The 21468-nt window shown below is 42.1% G+C and overlaps 1 non-coding gene across 1 annotated transcript; it reads left to right on the top strand.

Annotated features, from left to right (window-relative positions):
• The first annotated feature begins 16812 nt into the window (after window positions 1–16812).
• Window positions 16813–16885, top strand: TRNAK-CUU (transfer RNA lysine (anticodon CUU)). Its single transcript has one exon. It is a non-coding gene; the product is annotated as a tRNA-Lys (tRNA).
• The last annotated feature ends 4583 nt before the right edge of the window (window positions 16886–21468 follow it).

Genomic DNA, 21468 nt, shown 5'->3' with positions numbered 1-21468 from the left:
GACCTGTGATGGTGGCAAGAGTGCAGGAAGTCTCCACAGGGTTGTGAGGGAAGATGGTGGCTCTTTAGGTGCTGGTAGGAAGGAGCCAGCAGAGTGGCAGAGGTTGAAGATAGAAGAGAGAGGAGGTGATGGAAGAGTGAAAACTTGGGAGATGAGAGGATTTAGAGCAATTGAGGGAGAAGATTGGGGGATAGTTGAAGATTGCATGAACCCCAAGGTTGGCAACTGTATTTGAAGTCACATGCTATTGTGGATTGAATTGTGTCCCCCAAAAAGATATGTTGAAGTCCAACCCCAGGTACCTGTAAATATGACCTTATTCAGAAATAGGATCCTTGCAGATGTAATCAAGTTATGATGAGGTCATACTGGATTAGGCTGGGTCCTAAACCCAATGACTGGTGTCCTTTTAAGGAGGCCATATAGGGCTGGCTGGTTAGCTCAGTTGGTTAGAGTGCAGTGTTATAACACTAAGGTCAAGGGTTCAGATCCCCATACCAGCCAGTTGCAAAAAAAAAAAAAAGGAGGCCATATAAAGACACAGAGACACACAGAAAGGAGAAGGGCATGTGAAGACAGAAACAGATTGGAGTGATGCATCTACAAGCCAAGGATTACTGGCAACCACCAGAATTTTGGAAGAGGCGAGAAAGAGTAGAGCCTTCTGAGGGAGCACGGCCCTGCTGACACCTTGACTTCAGACTTCTAGCCTGCAGAACTGTGAGAAAATAAATTTCTGTGGTTTTAAGCCACTCTATTTGTGCTGATTTGGTATGACAGCCCTGTGAAACTAACACAGATGTCCTATGGACAGAGCTTGACTGGGGAGGAGGGTGGAGGAGCAGGGTGCTTAACTCCTGGCTAGTCTGCAAACACCACCACTCCTTTCCAGCCTCTCTGGTGACCAGGGACAGGTTGGAAGTATGAGACTGACCCCACCTGGTCTAACAGGGAGCCGGCCACAACAGAGGTTTTGGGCTCAGGGAGGCTGGCATTGAGTGGGGAAAACAGGGGGCACAAAAGTGAAGGAAGGGGGCTGTGGTTGCCGTAGAGGAAGTGTGACATGGAGAAAGAGCACAGGCACTGGGTCCCTTCTGGATATGTGACATTGGAGCATGTCACCTGACCTCCCTGGGCCTCAGCCTCCCTCATCTGTAAATGTGACTACTGGCACTGAGCTGATAGCAATTGTGAGTATATGTTCTTATTCCAGCCATGGGGATCAATTTCACATGCAGAAAGAATTTGTTAAAAGCTGACTGTGAGGCAGGCCCTGTCCAAGCTCCAGGGACTGGGACACACTCACACACACATATACACAAGGAATTTATGATCAGTCGTTATCAGACTGGATTAAAAGCACACATGCAAGCTAGCTTCTGTTTCCATAGACACACCTGAACATAAGGGCACAAACAGGCTGAAAGTAAAATGGATGGAAAATAACATACCATGCAAATACAAATACAAATCTAAGAAATGCAAAAGACTATACCACTACACTGGTGTAGCAAAGTTAACAGAAAAAGATGTCTGAGGGCAGAAAGTGTCATTAGGGATAAAGAAGATCACTACATAGTGAAACAAAATGACAATTCTCCAGCAAGGTATTTGAAGAATTTTAGCTTTATCCACTAAATGGCAGAGCCTCTTATTATATGAAGCAAAAACTGATAAATTTTAAGGGAGAGATTGATAAATCCATGATCATGGTGTGTCTCAGTCCATCTGTGCTGCTGTAACAGAATACCTGAGACTGAGTAACTTACAAACAATAGAAGTTTGTTTGGTTCACAGTTCTGGAGGCTGAGAAATCCAATGTCAAGGTGCCAGCATCTGGTGAGGGCCTTCTTGTTGTGTCATCCCATGGTGGACGACAAGAGGATGAGAGATCAAACTCACAGCCTCAGCCCCCTTTATAATCAGCATTAATCCATTCATGAGGTTGGAGCCCTCATGACTCAACCATCTCCCTTTAGGCCCCACCCCAACACCACTGCACTGGTGATTCAGTTTCCAACACACACTTTTTGAGGGGCATATTTAAAACCATAGCATGGTGGTTCAATTTTTATCGCACTTCTCAGTAATTAATAGCTCAACAGATTTTTTTAAAAATTAGGATACAGAAGCTTTCCATGACACAATTAACAAGCTTCATCAAATGTTTAAGTACAAAATCCCGTACCTAACAGAGAACGTATATATATATTTTTTGGGGGGGGGGGCAGCTGGTTGGTGTAGGGATCCTAACCCTTGACCTTGGTGTTATAACACCACGCTCTAACCAACTGAGCTAACTGGCCAGCCCATACATTCTTTTCAAGTATTCATGGAACACTTTAAAAAAATTGATCACGAATTAGTCATGAACTAAAACGACTTACAAGAAAAACTAATGAATCCCTATTACACAGACATACAATCTCCAACCACAGTCCAATTAAGTTGGAAGTCAACAACATAAGACTAAACAACAACAAAATAAAATCCCATATGTTTGAAAAAAGATTCTAAATAATGAAAAAATAAATCAACATGGAAATGAGAAGGCATTCAAAACTGAATAATAACCAGAGTACTAACAGCAAACATTTACTGAGTGTTTTGTTGTGACTTAGGCCTATCCTAGATGCCTTGTTATCACTACATCCGCATTTCGCAGGTGAGAAAAATGAGGCATGGAGTGGTTTAGCAAATTGTGTAAGATTCCATTGCAACTACCTGGCCAAGCTGAGATCAAACCCAGGCAGTCTGGCCTGGAGCTGAAGGTCATAAACACTTGTCAAAACCCATGGATGCAGCTGACATGTCTTCAGGGTGAATGGTGTGGCCTTCAATTCTTATATAGTAAGGAAGGGACCTGCAGGCCTCGCAGGATTTGGCAGTTAGATCTTAGCATCCCACTGTCACACAGTCATTCCAGTGTCAGCTGCCTCATCCGGGCATCTCCTGGAGCTCCTTAGGTAGATGGCCCCATCTCCCAGGTTACACCTGCGCCCTCGACAGTCTTTGGTCTTTCCCACCTCTCTTCCTTTGCTCACTGTGTCCCCCAGCAGGATCCCCCCACCCATCTTTTTCTGTTGAAATCCCAGCCTGCATTAAGGTCCACCTCAAAAGGGCCACTTTTCTCTAGGCCTTACTTACCACTCTCCACCTACACTCTCCTCCCAGCCATGGGCTGTAAAGCTGATCTTGCCACTTCTCTGCTTGAAAACCTTCTCTGGGTCCCCTCTGCCTGGCAATGCTCCCCCAAACTTCTCCACGGAACTATGCCAAAGGGCTTGACATTCAGTTATGAGCGAAGCACTCCTTAAAACCTTGAGTTTTATCTTCAAAATTCATCTACTTTGTATTTGCTCCAGACTTTATCCATGTTTATTTTACAATAAAAACAATGCTCCCTCGCCTCCATCCTTAAACAACTGACACTCCCGGAGGATGCTCTAAACATATCCTGCGTAGCCCTGCGAATTGAGAAGCATGAACTTGCAGGACAAAGCCCCGAATCCTGAATCGGCTCCATAGGGCCCCTGTGTGGCCCCGCCTCCCTCTCCAGACTTCTCTGGCCACGCCCCCTCACGCCTCCTGAGCAAATCGTTCCCGATGTTCCTTGTGCCTGAGTGCCAGCCCCGCCCTGCCCTGCTAGATGGGGCGGAGGGGGGTTCTTGTGTTACCCCAGCCCCTTGCTTATTCATTGCCCTGATGCTCTGTTGTCTTGGCTGCCGGCCCCTGGACTCTCAGCAAGAAAAAACTGTTTCAGGGCGCTCCCCCCGCCTCCGCTTCCCATCTCCCCCTCCCCCTCCCCGCCCCCCCCCTCCCCCGTTGTAGCGGGTTTATACTGATAAGTCCTACAGTCCAGGCTTCATTCGCTCGGGCTTCCCCCACTTCCCGGCGAGTCTAAAGGCACCTGCCACAGGGTGCTTTGTGGATCAGTTCCTTGTGGGCATGGCCCCCTTCCTGGGCTGAGCAGAAGTTTCTCGAAGCTGGGGATCTTGCTTCTCTGATCGGTTTGTGTCTCCCCAACAGCAGCCTCTGGGCTGGAGTGGGCGTTGGAGGATTCTTCGCTGAAATGGAAATATGTGCGACCCTGACTCCTGACCTTTCCACTTTAAGTTTCTCTGCTCTAAACTCCTTGATTAAAACGTCAAGTAAACAGGGATCTATAAACCAATTTTTAAGTCCTCTTGGGGTGAAGTGGGGCTTTATTTTAAATGCCCTTTTGCTGTGGTTAAGATGAATTAATCATCTCCTAAATGACACACTTTGTGAATGGAAAAAGTAAGACTCATTGTGCGGGGGGGAGGGTCACTCATGCAGGGATCCAGTTGTCACCGTGCTTTCTCAACACCACCCTAGGGGAGGAAGCAACCTAGGGAGGGGACCAAAAATGCCATTAATCAGGTCAGCAAGACATAGACTCATAGACTGTGGAACGTGTAAGCTGAAAGAACCCTCGGAGGTCCTATGCAATGCCCCTGTTTTAACCTTTTTTTTTGGCAGCTGGCCTGTGCAGGGATTGGAACCCGGGGCCTTAATGTTATCAGCACCACACTCTCCTTGGTGAGCTAACTGGCCAGTCCAACCCTGTTTTAGAGATGGGGAAATTGAGGTCCAGGGAGGGGAAGCCATTATCCAAGGTCACGTAGGGAGCCGATGTCACAACTTGCCTCTCTCAATCTGACAGGGTCCCAGGAGGAAGGCAGGCCACCCTTATGTAGGGTGTGAAAGGAAGTGTCGACACCAGTTGACGATCCACCGGAGAGAGCCCGTTTATTAGGCAGCACACACACACATATATAGGGCTTTAAGGGGAAAGCTGATTGGCTTAAAATACAATCCCTACTTAGCATACCGCATGGGGTTTGGGGGGAGCTGATTGGTGTGTAAGTCGCGCCGGCGGGAAGGAGAATATGGAAGAGAAGGGCAACCAGCGCCATGATGGGGTGTGGACGAGAAGGGCTTATGTGATCGGGGTGTGATCCCTTGGGGCATTTGGGTCCCTACAGGGTGACCAATCATCAAGTTTGCCTAGGACTGAGGGGTTTCCTGGCACCTAGGACTTTTGGTGCTAAGACTGAAATAGTCACAGGCAAACCTGGACTGTGGTCACCTACCCTTGTGCGTTGTGGTTTCTCTCTCCTCCCTAGTTATAAAGCCTCCCAGACAAGTTCTAGAAAAAATCAAAAGGCAGAGAGATCTGAAGCCTAGCCTGTCACTTGGACCCTCCAAGACCAATGGCTTGGCCTGGCAGTGAGAAGGGCTGGGAGGCCTAAGGTGGCTGGAGCTCCAATGCTGCCCAGCCCCTGCCCTTCTGGGCACTTCCCTCTGGGTCTACAGCTCAGCCCATCTTTGACTGCTTTGCTCTGTTTATGCAGAAGACATAGTTTTAAAAAGCTCTCTTGGGGCTGTTTAACGTTTCTATAAACGTTTCTTTTGATAAATGCCAGGATCCACATGGCATGTATTTTGAGAGACTCTGTTTAGCAAGGTGCTGCATAGCTTTCTGTTGCTTTGTAGTTTGGGGAGATCCAGCCAGTTGTGTCCCTACTCTCTGTGCAACCTTGAGCAAATTTCTGCATCTCTCTGATCCTTGGTTTCCCCGTGTGTGAAGTGAGAAATGCTGGTATCTAGCTTGTTAAGCTGCTCTGATAAGTACAGGAGAAACAACTGGGAATTGCCTGGCAGTGTCTGGCACATAGCACGAATTCAGTAAAAGGTAGCTGTTGTTATCTCCAGCTCCTGATGGCTCTGGATCCAGTTGGTCCCCTTCCTCCAAGGTTTGGGAGAGTCAGCCAGGGGTTAGTGTAGTGGGATTCTTTGTGAATGGAATTTTAAGATTTCTCCTCCCGGCCCCTTCAGGTCCAGAACTCAACTCTGCTGTTAAATAGTTATTAGTTTCCATGCGGAGGCTTTCACCAGAGCCTCTTTTCTCCTTAAATTATCAGACCAGATCTGAAGTTCTGAAGGATGCTCATGTCTTCAGTACACAGAGCTGCAATAATCCACAGTGGGGGGAGTTGCACGTGGGTGGGTGGAGGTGGAGTGGGTAGAGGGAGCAGGGCTGGTGGGAAGGGCACTCTCCTGGGCCCTGTCCCAACTCTGCCCCTCATTTGCTGTGTGACATTAGCAAGGCCCTTTGCTCTCTGGGCCTCTGGCTTCCCCTCTGTGAGGTAAGTAGGTTAGAGTCAGTGATCTTCAAGGCTCTATCTAAGTCTTAAGTTTTTGAGTCTAGGTTCCTATACCTGGCACTGTGCTAGGTATGTAGTATGCATTAATAAGTGTGGCATTTGATGAACATTTGTTTTTTTTTTTTTTTTTTTTTAAAGATGACCGGTAAGGGGATCTTAACCCTTGACTTGGTGTTGTCAGCACCACACTCAACCAGTGAGCGAACCGGCCATCCGTATATGGGATCCGAACCCAGGGCCTTGGTGTTATCAGCACCGCACTCTCCCGAGTGAGCCACGGGCCGGCCCAACATTTGTTTAATTAATTAATATTTGAGGGTGGAAGGTGTCACTGACACTGATGGGAACTTTGACCCTTCCCATTCTCTTCCAGGGGGAGTGGCTTGCCCCAGTGTAAGATTTGCTCATTTGCTATTCAGCCCCAGAAACATAGTCCTGAGGAGAAGGGCCAAGGGCCAGGATGTCTGTCTCCCCTCCCTGGGGAGACTTCCTCTTTCCAGTGGAGCAAACCCCCTGCAACTTAGCTCCTCTGAAAAGTAGCCAAGAGACCCCAGCTCCTTTTATCAAAACAAAGTGGCCTGTAGAACAAGGCTGCCCTACCCGGTAGTGTGAATGTTCCTTAAGGGAAGGTTAATTGGTGGTAAACTTAATTTTTTTTTTATCTGAAGGTGTTCTGATCTTGTTGTCATTCTTGAAATAGAGCTTCATTGGCTATATAATTCTCAGTTGATTGTTGGTTGTTTTTTCTTTTTTCAGCTTTTTGAAGACATCATTCCACTGTCTTCTGGTTTTCCACTGTTGCTGTTGAAAAATCTGTTATTGATTTAATTGATGATCCCTTATAGGTAATCCGTCTTTTTCCTCTGATCTTTTTAAAATATTCTCTTTTTTTTTATGTTCTGCAGTTTTAGTGCAATGTGTCTAGGTATGGATTTCTTTTATTTATCCTCCTTGTTTCTCATTCTGCTTCCTGAATATGACGTTCCGTGTCTGTGATACACTGTGAAAAATTCTCAGTAATAATCACCTTGCATATTTCTTACCCATTTTCTGTTTGCATCCTGTGGGACACTGACCAGTTGTAGGTTACACCTTCTCACCCTATCCTCCCTATTTCATAACCTCTCTATTATATTTTCCATTATTTTTCTCCTTGAACTATATTGTGGACAGTTTTTCAGACCTATTTTCCAGTTCACTAATTCTGTAGTTAGCTGTGTTTAAACTGCTATTTAACTACTTAGTGAGGTTTTTTAATTTAGGTTTTCTTTTATTTTTTATAGTTCTATTTCTTTTCTTTTTCCAACTTGCCTGACCATTTTTTTTGTTTCTTTTAAAGATGACCAGTAAGGGGATCTTAACCCTTGACTTGGTGTTGTCAGCACCACGCTGTCCCAACTGAGCTAACCGGCCATCCCTATATAGGGATCCGAACCCATGGCCTTGGTGTTATCAGCACCACACTCTCCCGAGTGAGTCACGGGCTGGCCCTTGCCTGACCATTTTTGATAGTCTTTTGTTCCTCATGCATACTTTTATTTCCTTAAACTTGGAAAATATAATTTTAATATATATATGATAATTATAGTAGCTTAAGTTTTTGTAGCTTGATTCTGCTGTTAGTTGTGTCTGCTGGTTCTTACAGTGCCTTGTTATGTCATTTCTGATTGTGAGCTCATGTTCACAAACACTTCAGTTTTAGGAATTCCTTGCTGTCCAGATTGAATGAAGGTGCTCTTCTCTGGAGAGATTTGCATTTGCTTATGCCATGTTTAATTAAGATACAGCTTGGATTGTTTTGGACCATATAGTTAGCACATGAAGTTTATACTTTAGGCCCTGTGAAAGTTAATTCTAGATGTCAACTTGATTAGATTAAGGAATGCCAAGAAACCTGGTAAAGCTATCTTTTTAGGTATGTCAATGATGGTGTTTCCAGAAGAGATTATCATGAAAGTGTGAGTGGACTGAGTGTGAAAGATCTGCCCTCAATATGGGCAGGAACCACCCAATCTGCTGGGGTCCTAAGAGATCAAAATATGGAGAAAAAAGGTGAATCTCTCTCTCTATCCGCTGGAGCTGGGATACACTCTTCTCTCCTGTCCATGGACATCAGAGCTCGAGACTCTAGCTTTTGGGTTCCAGGACTTACACCAAGGACACTGTTGGCTTCCCTGTTTCTGAGGCCTTCGGACCTGGCTGAGCCACATGACCAGCATCCAGTTTGCAGACTGCTTCTCATAGGAATCCTCTTCACAATTGCATGAGCTAATTCCCCTAATAAATCCCCTTTCATATGTTTATAACATTTCCTTTTGGTTCCGTCTCTCTGAGAACTCTAATATAGGCCCCAAAATCATAAACCATAGGAAATCCATACTATATGAATTCTTAAGAGAAGACCTTTTTCCCCCTATTCTTCCCAGAGTTAAGGTCAAAAAGGCATATTTCCTTGCTATCTGCCTTTGCAGGTGGGTTTTTTTTTCTCGCTACCCTTTCACTGAGGGTACGGTCTTTTGGAGGTTCTGGCTTTATCAGGGAAAGTCCTGATCCTTAACTACACCCTGACTTGGCCCTAGGCTTTTTGCTTCCCCAGCTTAGTCATGCATTTCAAAGGATATATATTCTAGCATTTTTAGAGTTTCATAGCAGAGGGACTTTTCAGGCTATCTACTCTTTTTTCCGGAAATGGGAGTATATTTCCAGTGCTTAGCACAGTACTTAACATATATTGGGTCACCAAGTGTTTATTAAATGACTGAATAAGTTTTGGTGTTTGGATACTGAGGGTGTGAGAGGGGACATGACTTGAGCAAGAGCACAGAGCAAATGTGTTTGGGGCAGTGAGGATCATAGCCCAGGTCTCCTTGTTCTTCCTGAATTGTGCTAGCTTTTCTATGCTGGCCACACTTGACCCCATGGCCCCTGGGAGAGATGATAGGCTGTGGCTGAAAGTATACTGGCCTGAGCGGGCTCTGAGTTCTAGTCCTGGATCTGCCCTTGTCTGACCGCAGATGAGAAACTTGGACACTTTCCATCTCTTCTCCAGACTCAGAGATATTTTTTCCTTTAGGCACAATGCCAAGAGCTGCAAGAATGCATAAGGCCTGAAAGAAAGAAGACTATTAATGCATGAGCAGTTAAATGTCTGAAGGCGTAACACATTAATTCAACTCACATAGGATCTTTTGAGAACTTTTGTATTAAAGTATAGTGTTCACATAAAAGAACACACACACGTTGTTAAGTGTGCAGCTAAAATTTCCACAAAGTGAACACACTCTGCTAACCAGAACCCAAATCAAGAAAGAGAACATGACCAACGCCCCTCTCATGCCCTCTCTTCCAGTTGTGCTTTCCCAAAATGTAACCACTGTTCTGACTTTTAGCACAGGTGCTTTTTGTATTTTATCCAACTTTTCTAGTAGATCTTGACAGTTGGTTTGCTCTAAGCTAGTCCAACACAGCCAGAAGCAGAAATCCTTGCCTTTCTCAATTCACATAGTTTTCTAAAATGTTGATTATGTTTGATATGACTTTGGGGGGTGGGGACTCTAATAATAGGTGTACTGAGGACTTCAGACTATTTTTTATTATAGTAAAATATTTATAATATAAAATATATTATTTTAACCATTCGTAAGTATGCAATGTCAGTGACATTAAATGCATTCACAGTGTTAGGTAACCATTGCCACTGTCTATATCCAAAGCATTTTTATCACCTCCAACCAAAAACATTTAGCTATAGCTCTCTCTTCCCCCTCCCCACAGCTCCTGGTAGCCTCTAGTCTACTTTCTGTCTCTGAATGTGCCTGTTCTAGGTACCTCATATAAGTGGAATAAAACAATATTTACAATATTTGTCTTTCTGTGTCTGGTTTATTTCACTTAGAATAATTTTTAAGCTTGATCCATGTTGTAGCATATATCAAAATTTTATTCCTTTTTATGGCTGAATAACATTCTATTGCGTGTATATACCACATTTTGTTTATCCATTCATCTGTCAATAGACACTGGTGTTATTTCCACCTTTTGGCTATTGTGAATAATGCTGCTATGAACATCGGGGCACAAACATCTCTTTGAATCTTAGAGGTTTTTAAATGGCTATGTGGGAACCTGTTTCCTCCTTTGTAAAACTGAATAATTAGGCAAGTTCCAGGTCTTAGTCTTTGTGAAATGAATTGGCTCCCAAAAGCACTAAGGAGCTGAAAGGTCAAAGGTACATACATGCCAGTGACCTGTCCCCGAAATGTCAGGGCTTCTCCTGTGCCCACTCCCTCTTGGCCCAGGGCACCATGTGTAGCATCCCTCCTGGGCAAGGGCTTGTGGCTGGGCAGCCCCTCCCTCCACAGCTGCAGCCCTTGAGAGACAGAGGACGGTCACTGAGGAAGATACGTTTAAATTGAGTCTAGCAGCCAGGATCTGACCCACCAGACCATGTGGGGATCCTGGCCAGAGACCACCTTTGGAGGGGATGTCTTTGATAGAGAGTCTTTCATGGAGAATCTGCTCTCACCTTTGGTGGCAGGAGCCTCAGACCTTGACTGATCTCCACCAGGCCTAAGATGGAAAGAGGGCAGGGAGGCCCATCCCCACCATTGAGCCGAGCCTAGGAGGTTTAGTCACTGACTCATAGTCTACTCTGAAGGTTGGAGACCGGCAGCTTGCAGGTTATGACGGACGCACAGATGGGCTTTGTTCAGCTGGCATAGTATTAGTATTAAAAAAAGTTTGTGAGCTGGATGGTTAGCTCAGTTGGATAGAGTGGATGCTGATAACAACAAAGGCCCAGGGTTCAATTCCTGTACCCACCAGTTGCAAAAAAAAAAAAAGAGTTGGCAACATTTATTTATTTTTATTTATTTTTATTTTTATTTAAAAGATGACCGGTAAGGGGATCTTAACCCTTGACTTGGTGTTGTGAGCACCACGCTCAGCCAGTGAGCGAACCGGCCATCCGTATATGGGATCCGAACCCGGGGCCTTGGTGTTCTCAGCACCACACTCTCCCAAGTGAGCCACGGGCCGGCCCGAGTTGGCAACATTTAAAAATCAGGAGTTTTCACTTAAAATCCAGATTGCTCATTCCTTTCTAAATAAAGTCTGAAGAACTGGTGGTCCTAGGTCTGCATGCCCAACAGCGGCTGCCCCTTTAGATCAGACATAAAAAGTCAGTATCATAGACACCCCTGGCCCCTTCACTTGTCTGCGTGGCCCTCTAGTATAGTCAAGGGCAGACGTGGGCACCAGAGCTCTCACAAATATACTTAAATCTCTCTTTAACTAATCAAGAAATGCTTCATAAGCCCCTCATAATGAAAGGTCACATTCAAGAACGTGTCAGCTGGCTGACGCGTAATGGTAAGAGCTTGGGCGCTAGAGCCAGACTGCTTTATCCAAGTTCCAGCTCTACCATTCATTAGCTGTGTGACCTTGAGCAAGTTAGCCACTCTGTGCCTCAGTTTCCTTATCCTTATGATGACAATAACAACACTACCTTTCTCCCAGGCTTGTTGTGAGGCTTACATGAGTTAACACATATACAGTACCCAGGAAAGTGCCTGAGACATGGAGAATGAGAAGTACAGGAGAAGGTAACTATGGTATTGGTGATTGGAGGCTTTGAAGGTGCCCAGGACTGTGTGTGAAGTCCAGCTCTGCCACTTGCGAGCTGTGGGGTATTGAACAAGTCATTTAACCCAGCTGAGGTCTTTTTAGTACTTGAAGTACCTCTAGAGAGTGGAGACTCCACAAATGGCTGCTATTATTACTAAGTGCTTGCTAAATGCTCTTGGCTTGCTTCCACAACACTCACCAGCCCTGCTGCCCTCCCTTTCCAGAGCTGGGGAATGGATATTGATCTGGAAGACTGAAAAAACTCATAAAGGCTGAAAAGAACAAAGAGGCTCTGCTGCGCACAATGGCACCATTGTGAGCTCACAGGGCTCACAATTTCCTTTCTGTCCTTCCAACCTGAAGGGATACCATTGGTTGGGAACGGCGTGGGAGCCCCTCCAGAGTTCTACCAGCCGGCCTCAGGGAAGGTCAAAAAGCACAGGACACCAGAGGAGGGACAGCTCTGCAGGATCCCTGTGCATCAATCTCCTTATTATGTAAATGAAGAATCTGGGGCACAGAGTGAGGAAGAGACTTGCCTGACACCACAGAGCAAATGAGGGGCAGAGTTGGGGCTGGAACCAGAGCCTCACACAGGGGGCAGCATACAGCCCTGTTCCAGGTCTTACGTTCCCAAAGGACATTTTAGACATTTACATTTTAGACATTTGACTTTTTCTCCAAATGAAGTTGTGTACCCTGTCATTAAACACACTGACAAGATGCAAAAAGCACACGTTTATCTTCCAACTGAAATATTTAGAATATATCTAAACTCTTATAATCTTGTTTTGGCATTTTTTTCTTCTTTTTAAAATAACAGCTTATTGATATACAATTTACATATCACAAAATTCACCCTTTTAAATTGTACAGTTCAGTGGCTTTTGGCGTATATATGTGTGCAATCATCACCACTATCTAATTTTAGAACAGTTTTTCATCCTTCCTCCCATCCCTTGGCAACCATTAATCCAACTTCTGTCTCTGTGGATCTGCCTATTCTAGAAATTCATATAAAGGGAATCATACAATACGTGGTCTTTTGTGACTGGCTATTTTTTACTCCGCATAATGTTTTCAAGGTTCATCCATGCTGTAGCATGTATTAGTACTTCATTTCTTTTATGGTTAAATAATATTCTATTATATGGAATTTAAGATTATAGAACATTTTATTTATCTGTTCACCAGTTGATGGACATTCAGTTTGTTTCCACTTTTTGTCAATTATAAATAATGCTGCTATGAACATTTGTGTACAAGTTTTTGGGTGGACACATGTTTTCAGTTCTCTTGGGTAATGTACTAGGAATGGAATTGCTGGGTCATATGGTAACTCTGTACATAACTTTTTGAGGAACAGCTGGCTAGACTGTTTTGTGCTTGAACCATTTGACATTCCTACCAACAGTGTGTGAGGGTCCCAATTTCTCCACATCCTCACTAACATTTGTTATTGTCTGTCTTTTTTTATTATAGCCATTCTGGCCAGCTTGGCTGTGGTGTGGCCTCTCCTTGCCTTTCAAGCTGCTGCCTCGTCCCCACCCCCATAATGCCCATGGATTCCCACTATAATCAGACCTTATGTGATCTGTAATCCTGCCTCCTTGGTGTGAATGAGATAATCAGAGGAAGGTGATTGACATGAAGCCCCTCATTAAATGGGAACCCACCAAAGGTGGAAAGCCAGGTCCTTGTCCCACTGAGCTCACAATTGATGGATAAGCCAAGTGCTTCATGTGCCAGGCAGCATGTACCACACATATACCTTTATCTAGTCTTCATGACGCTCCTATGAGGTAGGAAGTCAATTTTTGATGTCATGTGGTTTTATGTGTGGCCTACTTCGGGATTTGAACCTAGGTGGTCTTAGGCCAGTCTCTGTGCACTAGCCATGGCAGAGGAATAGCACTGAGTCAGAAGGGAGTACAGTCAACTGTGGGTGCACAAGGGAGAGCACGTTTACCATCCTGATATGCAGTAAATCCGCTCTGAAGGAGGTGCCTCCTAAATGGGGTCTTCCTGATGGAGTTGAAAAAGGAGAGTGGGACTGGGCGGTGCTGGGGACGAGCATTCCAAACTATAGGAGAAGGGCACTTGGCATCCTGAAGGCTTGAAAGTGCATGGCTTTGCTCTTCCTAGCAGCTCAGTGTGGCTGGAACATCCAGTACAGACAGGGGTTGGCAATCAATGAGGCTGGAGAGGTAGGCTGAAGCCAGACCAGGCAAAACCTGGTAGGCCTCGCTAAGGAGTTTGGACTTTGGGCTTCATCCTGAGACAGGTGACAACCTTGGAGAGTTTGGGGGGAAATATTGGAAAGATTGTGCTGGCTGCTGAGGTCTCCCCAGGTTGCTGAGGAGTCTGGTTTAGTTGTGGCTGTTATACAGGCCAGGAGGGAAGGAGACAGGGAGTACGAGGGTCTTCAAGAGTCTAATCTCAGCCATCTCCATGGTGACACCAGAATCTGTATTATGCTAAATGAAATAAGCCAGACATAAAAGGACAAATATTGTATGATTCTACTTAATGAGTGCCTAGAATAGTCAAATTCATAAAAGCAGAAAGTAGAATGGTGGTTACAGGAGGAGGGGAGAATGGGTGTGAAGTTTCAATTTGGGATGACGAGATAGTTCTGGAGATGGATGGTGTTGATGGTTGCATAATAATGTGAATGCACTTAATGCCACTGAGCTGTACACTTAAAAATGGTTGGAATGGTAAATTTTATGTTATGTATATTTTACTACAATAATAAAAGAAAGAAAGAAACATCCACACACACACAAAACTCCAAAGGAACAAGGATCTAGGTATCTTATATTAAGAACATTTATTTCTGAATAACAGAAAATGTATAGCTCCATCTCTTTTTGGTCTTGGTACCCAAAGAGCTGGTTTGGTTTAAATGGCTTAATCTTAAGGACACTATGAACTGTGGAACTGACCAGCTTTCCTTTTTGTCTTTGACTATTAGAAAGCTTTGGACCAGATTTCTGCTCCACTTATGTAAGAAGAATCCAGGACTTCTGGGTCTCATTTCTGTAAGCCTACTTGTTGGCCATATTTTAAAGTTCTACCTTTGTTTTTCTTTCTTGTTCTCATTTACTTTTTAAGAATACCCCTTTTATGATTATAGAAGTATACTTACACATTTTAGAAATTTAGAAAATAAAGACAAGCAAAAATTTAAAAAGTAAAAACTTCACATTCTTGCCACCCAGTATCACTCATTAATACCTTTGTATATGGCCTTCTTTTTCCTTAAATGAGAGATTACAAAAAATAAAATTAAATAAAATTTAAAAATGAGAGATTACATTTATTCTGCAGCATGTTTTATTCAGTCACACATCTCTACTTTTCCATTACAGTAAATTTTCATCTCATCTATATTCACACTATATTCAAATTTCTTCAGCTGACTCCAAAATCTCTTTATAACTGTTTTGTCTCAAATGGTATCCAATCCAGGATCATCTACTACATCTGATTAGCATGGCCTTGTGTCTCTTTTAATATAGCAAATGTCATTTTATTTTTATTTTATTTTCTTCTAATTCTAAAATTTTTCCTGAAGAAAATTCATTAAAGAAAATCTACCACTTACTTGGCACAAAGGCAGTTGTCCTGCAGAATTTCCTACCTCCGGATTTTGTGCTATTGCTTCCTTGTGATATTATTCATCTTGTTCCTCTATCTTATTTCCTGTAAACTGGAATTAATATCTAAAGGCTGATGGATCCAAGAAAAACATTTTTTGGCTGGAGTAAATCTTTACCATCGATCTCGTACTGTATCATTACTGAAGTCTCACTATCCTGTTGAGGATTAGTAAACCACCAGCAAAACTCAGATAAATTTCTGGATTGGGGTAGTGACAGCCTGATCCCCCCATTATACAGTTGGATTGGCCCCCTTGTATCTAGTAACTTCTGTAGTGTTACTTTGACCCTGTGTAAAGATCCAGTTTTCCACCAACTACTAATGTCATGGTTTAACCACAATTGATAATCCCTGTTTAGAATGGTTTGCCAAAGTATGCTTTTTCTAATCCTATATGTTTTTTTCTTACACAGTAGAGCTCTTCTTCATCAACTGGAATTATTTGGTTAGTGTGAAATACAGTTCCTACTGGAAAAGCAGAATAAATCTTTAATTTTTTGTTTTAGTGGGAAGAGGCTTGGAATAACGGTCCCTTCCCACACTGAAGTTCTATCAGTTTACAGGATAAATGTTTTCACTTTTTAGTTTTGTGTGTGAGCAAACTCGTATTTTCTTTTTTTCTTTATTAAAATAAAATTTCTTAATTTTAACATGTACATAATTGTGCAGTACAGGGTGTTGTTTTAATACATGCATACACTGCACAATGATTCACTGGAGGGAGACAGCATAATTTTGTGCTCATTAGTCCACTCTGTGAGGTATTTTCAATTAACTTCTGACACTGTTAGCTTCTCCCTCTTTCGCGTGAGCAATAATGGCATGGCTTAGCTGAACCACCGTCGTGCTAAAGAAAAATCCCAGAAATCTCACAGCCACACGGGGCCTTGAGGCCAGCCAGCTCTGCAGCTGCGCTTTCAGTTCCGATCGTTTCTAGGAGGGATGCGGGGCCTTCCTCCGGAGCCTGATCTGCGTTCGGCCACGCGGTGTTGACGCACGTTCTGGCGCTCGGGGGAGCGCTCTGCCCGCGGGAAGCTGAGCGGGCGCCCCCACGCTCACGTCTGTTCTCCAGGCAGGAGTCGGGCATCGCCCTCCTGGGCCCGCTTTACCTTCCAGGAAACTGGAAGGTGCTGACCGCTAGAGGGCCGTTTGTACGTTTTCTGTTAAACAAAAGTTTGCACGGAATCAGAAACGAAACACAATTTTGAGACTCGTAAAAAAACTTTATCAAAATTGTGAAGAAGCCATTTAATACAAAATAGAACTCTTCGAACACGTTGAAATAATCTCATTCCTTTGAAAGGGTCTAGGAAATGCCTTTCTATCAACTGCCCGGCTAGCTCAGTCGGTAGAGCATGGGACTCTTAATCCCAGGGTCGTGGGTTCGAGCCCCACGTTGGGCGGTTCTTTCTTCTTTTTTTTTCAGTTCGCGCGCGTTCGACCCATTTCAGTTCTCATCAACGGTAATAACTTAGCCAGTTCCAGTTATCAATGGTAATAACTAACTTCAGTCCGGACTTTCTTATTTTACATAAATAAAAAACTATTGGGATTCAACTATCTGCGTACGGGCCAGCCGCCAACAACAACAACAAAAACTAGTTAAATTGTAAAAACACAGTTAAAGGCTATCTGGTGTAGAACAAAACGAGTCTTTGTTGCTGAACGGTCTATTGAAGCGCAGCCGAATGCCAAAGGTTAGGGGATGAAAGACGTGAAAATGAATAACATTATAGAGTTCATAAATATTGCCAAAGTGATCTCTGTCAAAACGTTTGAAACGATTATTTTTTAACTCAATGCTATGTGATATTGAGGATTAGTTTGGAGAGCAGCTCTATTATGTTTTTAAACCACTGCAAGATTATTTTAGTGATGATCTAATACGGTAGCTGTTGTGAAATCTGGAGTATTATGTGATTTTAGGGAATTATTATTGTTTTGGATGTGATAATGAGATTGTGGCATGTAGGGGAATGCCTTTCTATTTGGGAAATACATAGTGAAGAAACCAGACACAAAACATCATGAGGTCTTGACACACGCACACGCACACGCACACGCACACGCACACACACACACACACACACACACTACACCCAAACATATGCATATACATGCAAATATGGGAAATTGTTCACAATAAGCCTTCTCTTAAGACTTTTTTATACCTTTTTTTAAAAAAAGAAAATGACCGGTAAGGGTATCTTAACCCTAGAGCTGGTGTTCTCAGCACCACGTTCTCCCAAGTGAGCCAACCGGCCCTCCCTACATAGGGATCCGAACCCGTGGCCTTAGTGTTATCAGCACCGCACTCTCCCAAGTGAGCCACGGGCCGGCCTATACCTTTTCTGTATGTTAGTGATTCAAAATGAAAAATTTTTTCAGCCATTTTGGAGTCTCAAAACCAATAATTCTCTTTTCCCTCATGTTTTTCTGAAATAACTCATTTTCCTTGGGCAAAACTTAGCTTTTATATTGAAAGCTGTGCATTCTTTCTTTGTCTTAAATATTTTCAGTCATTCCCAGCAATTCTCATACATTCTCCACAATTATCGTATGTTATTATCTAATCATCAATTCAAAATACAACTTCAGACCTTGGAAGAAAAACATGGAAAATTTGAGCATCAGAAATGAAGATCCCCAAATATTCCTATTATTGCGGAGGAGTATTTCATCTCTAGGTGATGGGAGGTGGGGTGGAATTTTTCCAGGGAAGCAAACCAGGTCAGAGAAAAAGCAGACTGGTAAATTTATGAGAAGTCAGTGAAAATATCATACTGCCATTTAAAATAGAATATCAGTGCTATGGACTGAATTGTGTCCCCCAAAAATTCATATGATGAAGGCCTAACCCCCAGTACCTCAGAATAAGATCTTATTTGGAAATAGCATTATTGCAGACGTAATTAGTTAAGACAACGTCATACTGGAGTAGGGTGGACTCCTAATCCAATATGACTGGTGTCCTTATATAAAAGGGGAAATTTGGACAATGACTCCCACCCAGACACAAACATTTGGACAGATGAGAGAATGCCATGTGAAGGTGAAGGCAGAGATTGGGGTAATGCTTCTACAGACTAAGGAACACCAAAGATTTCCAGCAAACCGCCAGAAGCTAGAGGAGAAGCATGAAACAGATTCTTCCTCACATCCCTCAGAAGGAACCAACCCTACCACCACCTTCATCTAGGCTTTCTAGCCTCTAGAACCATGACACAATGAATTTCTGTTGTTTAAGTCACCCAGTTTGTGGTACTTTGTTATGGCAGCCCTAGGAAACTAATACAAGCAGCATTCTAAATGGGAGACGATTTTCATTTCAAGTATTTTATCCTACCTTAGATTAAGTAATTGTCATCATTTTCATTCTCAAAAAGCCTTCATGAAAAGCAATAGTTTGTTTTGATGTGCTCCTAAATTCAGCTCAAGTAAGGAAGTTAGGATCACAGCTCTTTCAGAAGTAACATTTTAAAAAGCTTAATCTCATAGGATATTTCCTTAGTACTGATGATTTATTGTGTGTAAACAAATCCTAGTAATGACTTATTAGTATTTGTACTAAAAAATGCAAAGATATACCAAATCAAACATAGTTTATTCTTCCGTGGAACTCATATTTGAAGATGTTATATTCAATTAATCTATAAATGAAAAATTTTAAGAAAGTGTGCTCATTCTCTGTGGTCCAGTTTCTTCAACAAGTAAACTGTAAGAAGAATAGAGAGACAGAGACATCTTAATTAAATAAAATGTGTGCACCTCGTTTGGATCCTGATTTGAAACAATCATAGAGAAACATGTATGAGACAATCAGGGAATTTGAACACTGACTAGATATTTGAAGATATTAAGGCATTATTTTTTTAAAATATAATAATCATATTGTATTTTTTTAAAAAGCCTCTTTATAGTTACATAATAAATAGTTTATAAATGGAATATCATATACACAAATAATAACATATATACACAAATCCTAGACATGATATCTAGGATTTGTGTATATGTATTTTTTCGAGGGGAGAGGAGTGAGGGGGTACCAATGAAACAAGATTGGCTACATGTTAATAACTATAGGAGATGAGTGAATGATACACCAAGGTTCATTATGCTAATAACCCCTGTACTTCTGTATGTTTTAAAATTTCCATAAAATTAAATACCATATTTTTATTTTTTATTTTTAAAGATGACCGGTAAGGGGATCTTAACCCTAGAGCTGGTGTTCTCAGCACCACGCTCTCCCAAGTGAGCCAACTGGCCATCCCTATATAGGGATCTGAACCCATGGCCTTAGTGTTATCAGCACCACACTCTACCAAGTGAGCCATGGGCCGGCCCCTTAAATACCATTTGATTATGCAAAAACAAAAGTCCTAACTTCCTTAGCCCAGTGATCACACTTAGCATCACTAATAATGGGACAACCAGACATCATGTTCTCCTGATGTGATGCAATGAGAAGTGGAGAGCATCACCTATAAAATATTGTCAAAAACACTCAACTTTGATCTAATCAGGTCTTTAGATCTAACTTTACATTTATCGGTAATAGAACAAATTAAGTAATACCATGAGTAAACAATTAGACAAATACAGAATGTCAGACATTCTAAAAGGCTCTTCAGAAAGTAAATGTCATTAATAAATATTAATACCACTACTAATAAAGGGTATGTGTGTGAGTGTACTGTATTTGTGCCAAAGCTCCCCCTCCAACCCCAATGGCAGTATGGTTAAGCCAATGAACTCTTTTCTCAGAATATTTTTAAATGCATAAAATAAAAAGCATAAGATTATAAAGGAAAACAATTATATTGAAATACAGTTATCAAAATATTTAAAAATATGATCTGGTAATGTATGTGCTTCATTATTAATGCATTAAATAACAATATCTAGCATCAGGTCTAATAACTACAGTGATTTCAAAGTAATGGTGAACGTAAATGATATTCCTGAGATATCACCAAGAACTATAATGTGATATGAAAATACCTATAATTTCTATTGTTTGGTGAAAGTAAAGATGTAATTTTTTTCTCCATCCAAGTTTGTGGACCCCTTGAATTATATCCATGGACTGCTAGATTAAGAACTTGTGGGCTAGATTTAAAAAGACTTAAGAGATTTAACAACCAAATGCAGTACATTGTGACTTAATGGATTCTGTTTTGAAAAAAACAAGCACACAAACATAAAAATATTTTGGAGAACAAGTGAAGAAATTCGGAGTGGGTATTATGTGATTTTAGGGAATTGTTATTGTTTTGGGTGTGATAATGGTATTGTGTCATGCAGGAGGATGCCTTTCTATTTTGAAAGTATGATGTCTTCACACACATACATACATGCATGGTACACTTATACATTATATTTATAAATAATGCAAATATGAGAAAATGTTCACAATTATTTAATCGAGGTGATCTATAATGTATTATTATTTCTACTTTTCTGTATGTTTGAAATTTTCATAATAAAATCTAAAAAGTGACTTTTTAAACTTTTTATTGAGCTATAATGTAAATATGATAAAGTTCATTACTCATAAGTGTACAGCTTGATGAATTTTTACATATGGAACACCCATGTAAACACACCAGACCAAGCTATAGAACATTTCTAGCACCCCAAAGTACCTTAGTGCCCCTTCCCAATCAATTCCCCCTTCCACCCCAGTTAACTACTATCCTGATTTTTAACACCATTGATAAAGCATATACTCTTTTGTGTTTGGCTTCTTTTGTGCAACATGGCTTTCTGTTATATTAAAACAAGTTTTCACAGAGTGATAATTCCATGTTTGACAAGGATGTGGGAAAATAAGCCTTCTCTTAAATTACTGGTTGAAATGTGAATTGATGAAGTCTCACATAAGGCCGTTTAAAATGCCCATGTTCTTTGACCTAAAAAAATAAAAGCAATGTGCACAAACAGTTTGGCTCAAAGACATAGGTTTGTAACAACAAAATAT

Source organism: Cynocephalus volans, chromosome 3, assembly GCF_027409185.1.
Source record: "Cynocephalus volans isolate mCynVol1 chromosome 3, mCynVol1.pri, whole genome shotgun sequence".
In the NCBI taxonomy this organism is placed as follows: Eukaryota; Metazoa; Chordata; class Mammalia; order Dermoptera; family Cynocephalidae; genus Cynocephalus; species Cynocephalus volans.
This window is presented reverse-complemented; position numbering and strand designations above follow the sequence as displayed.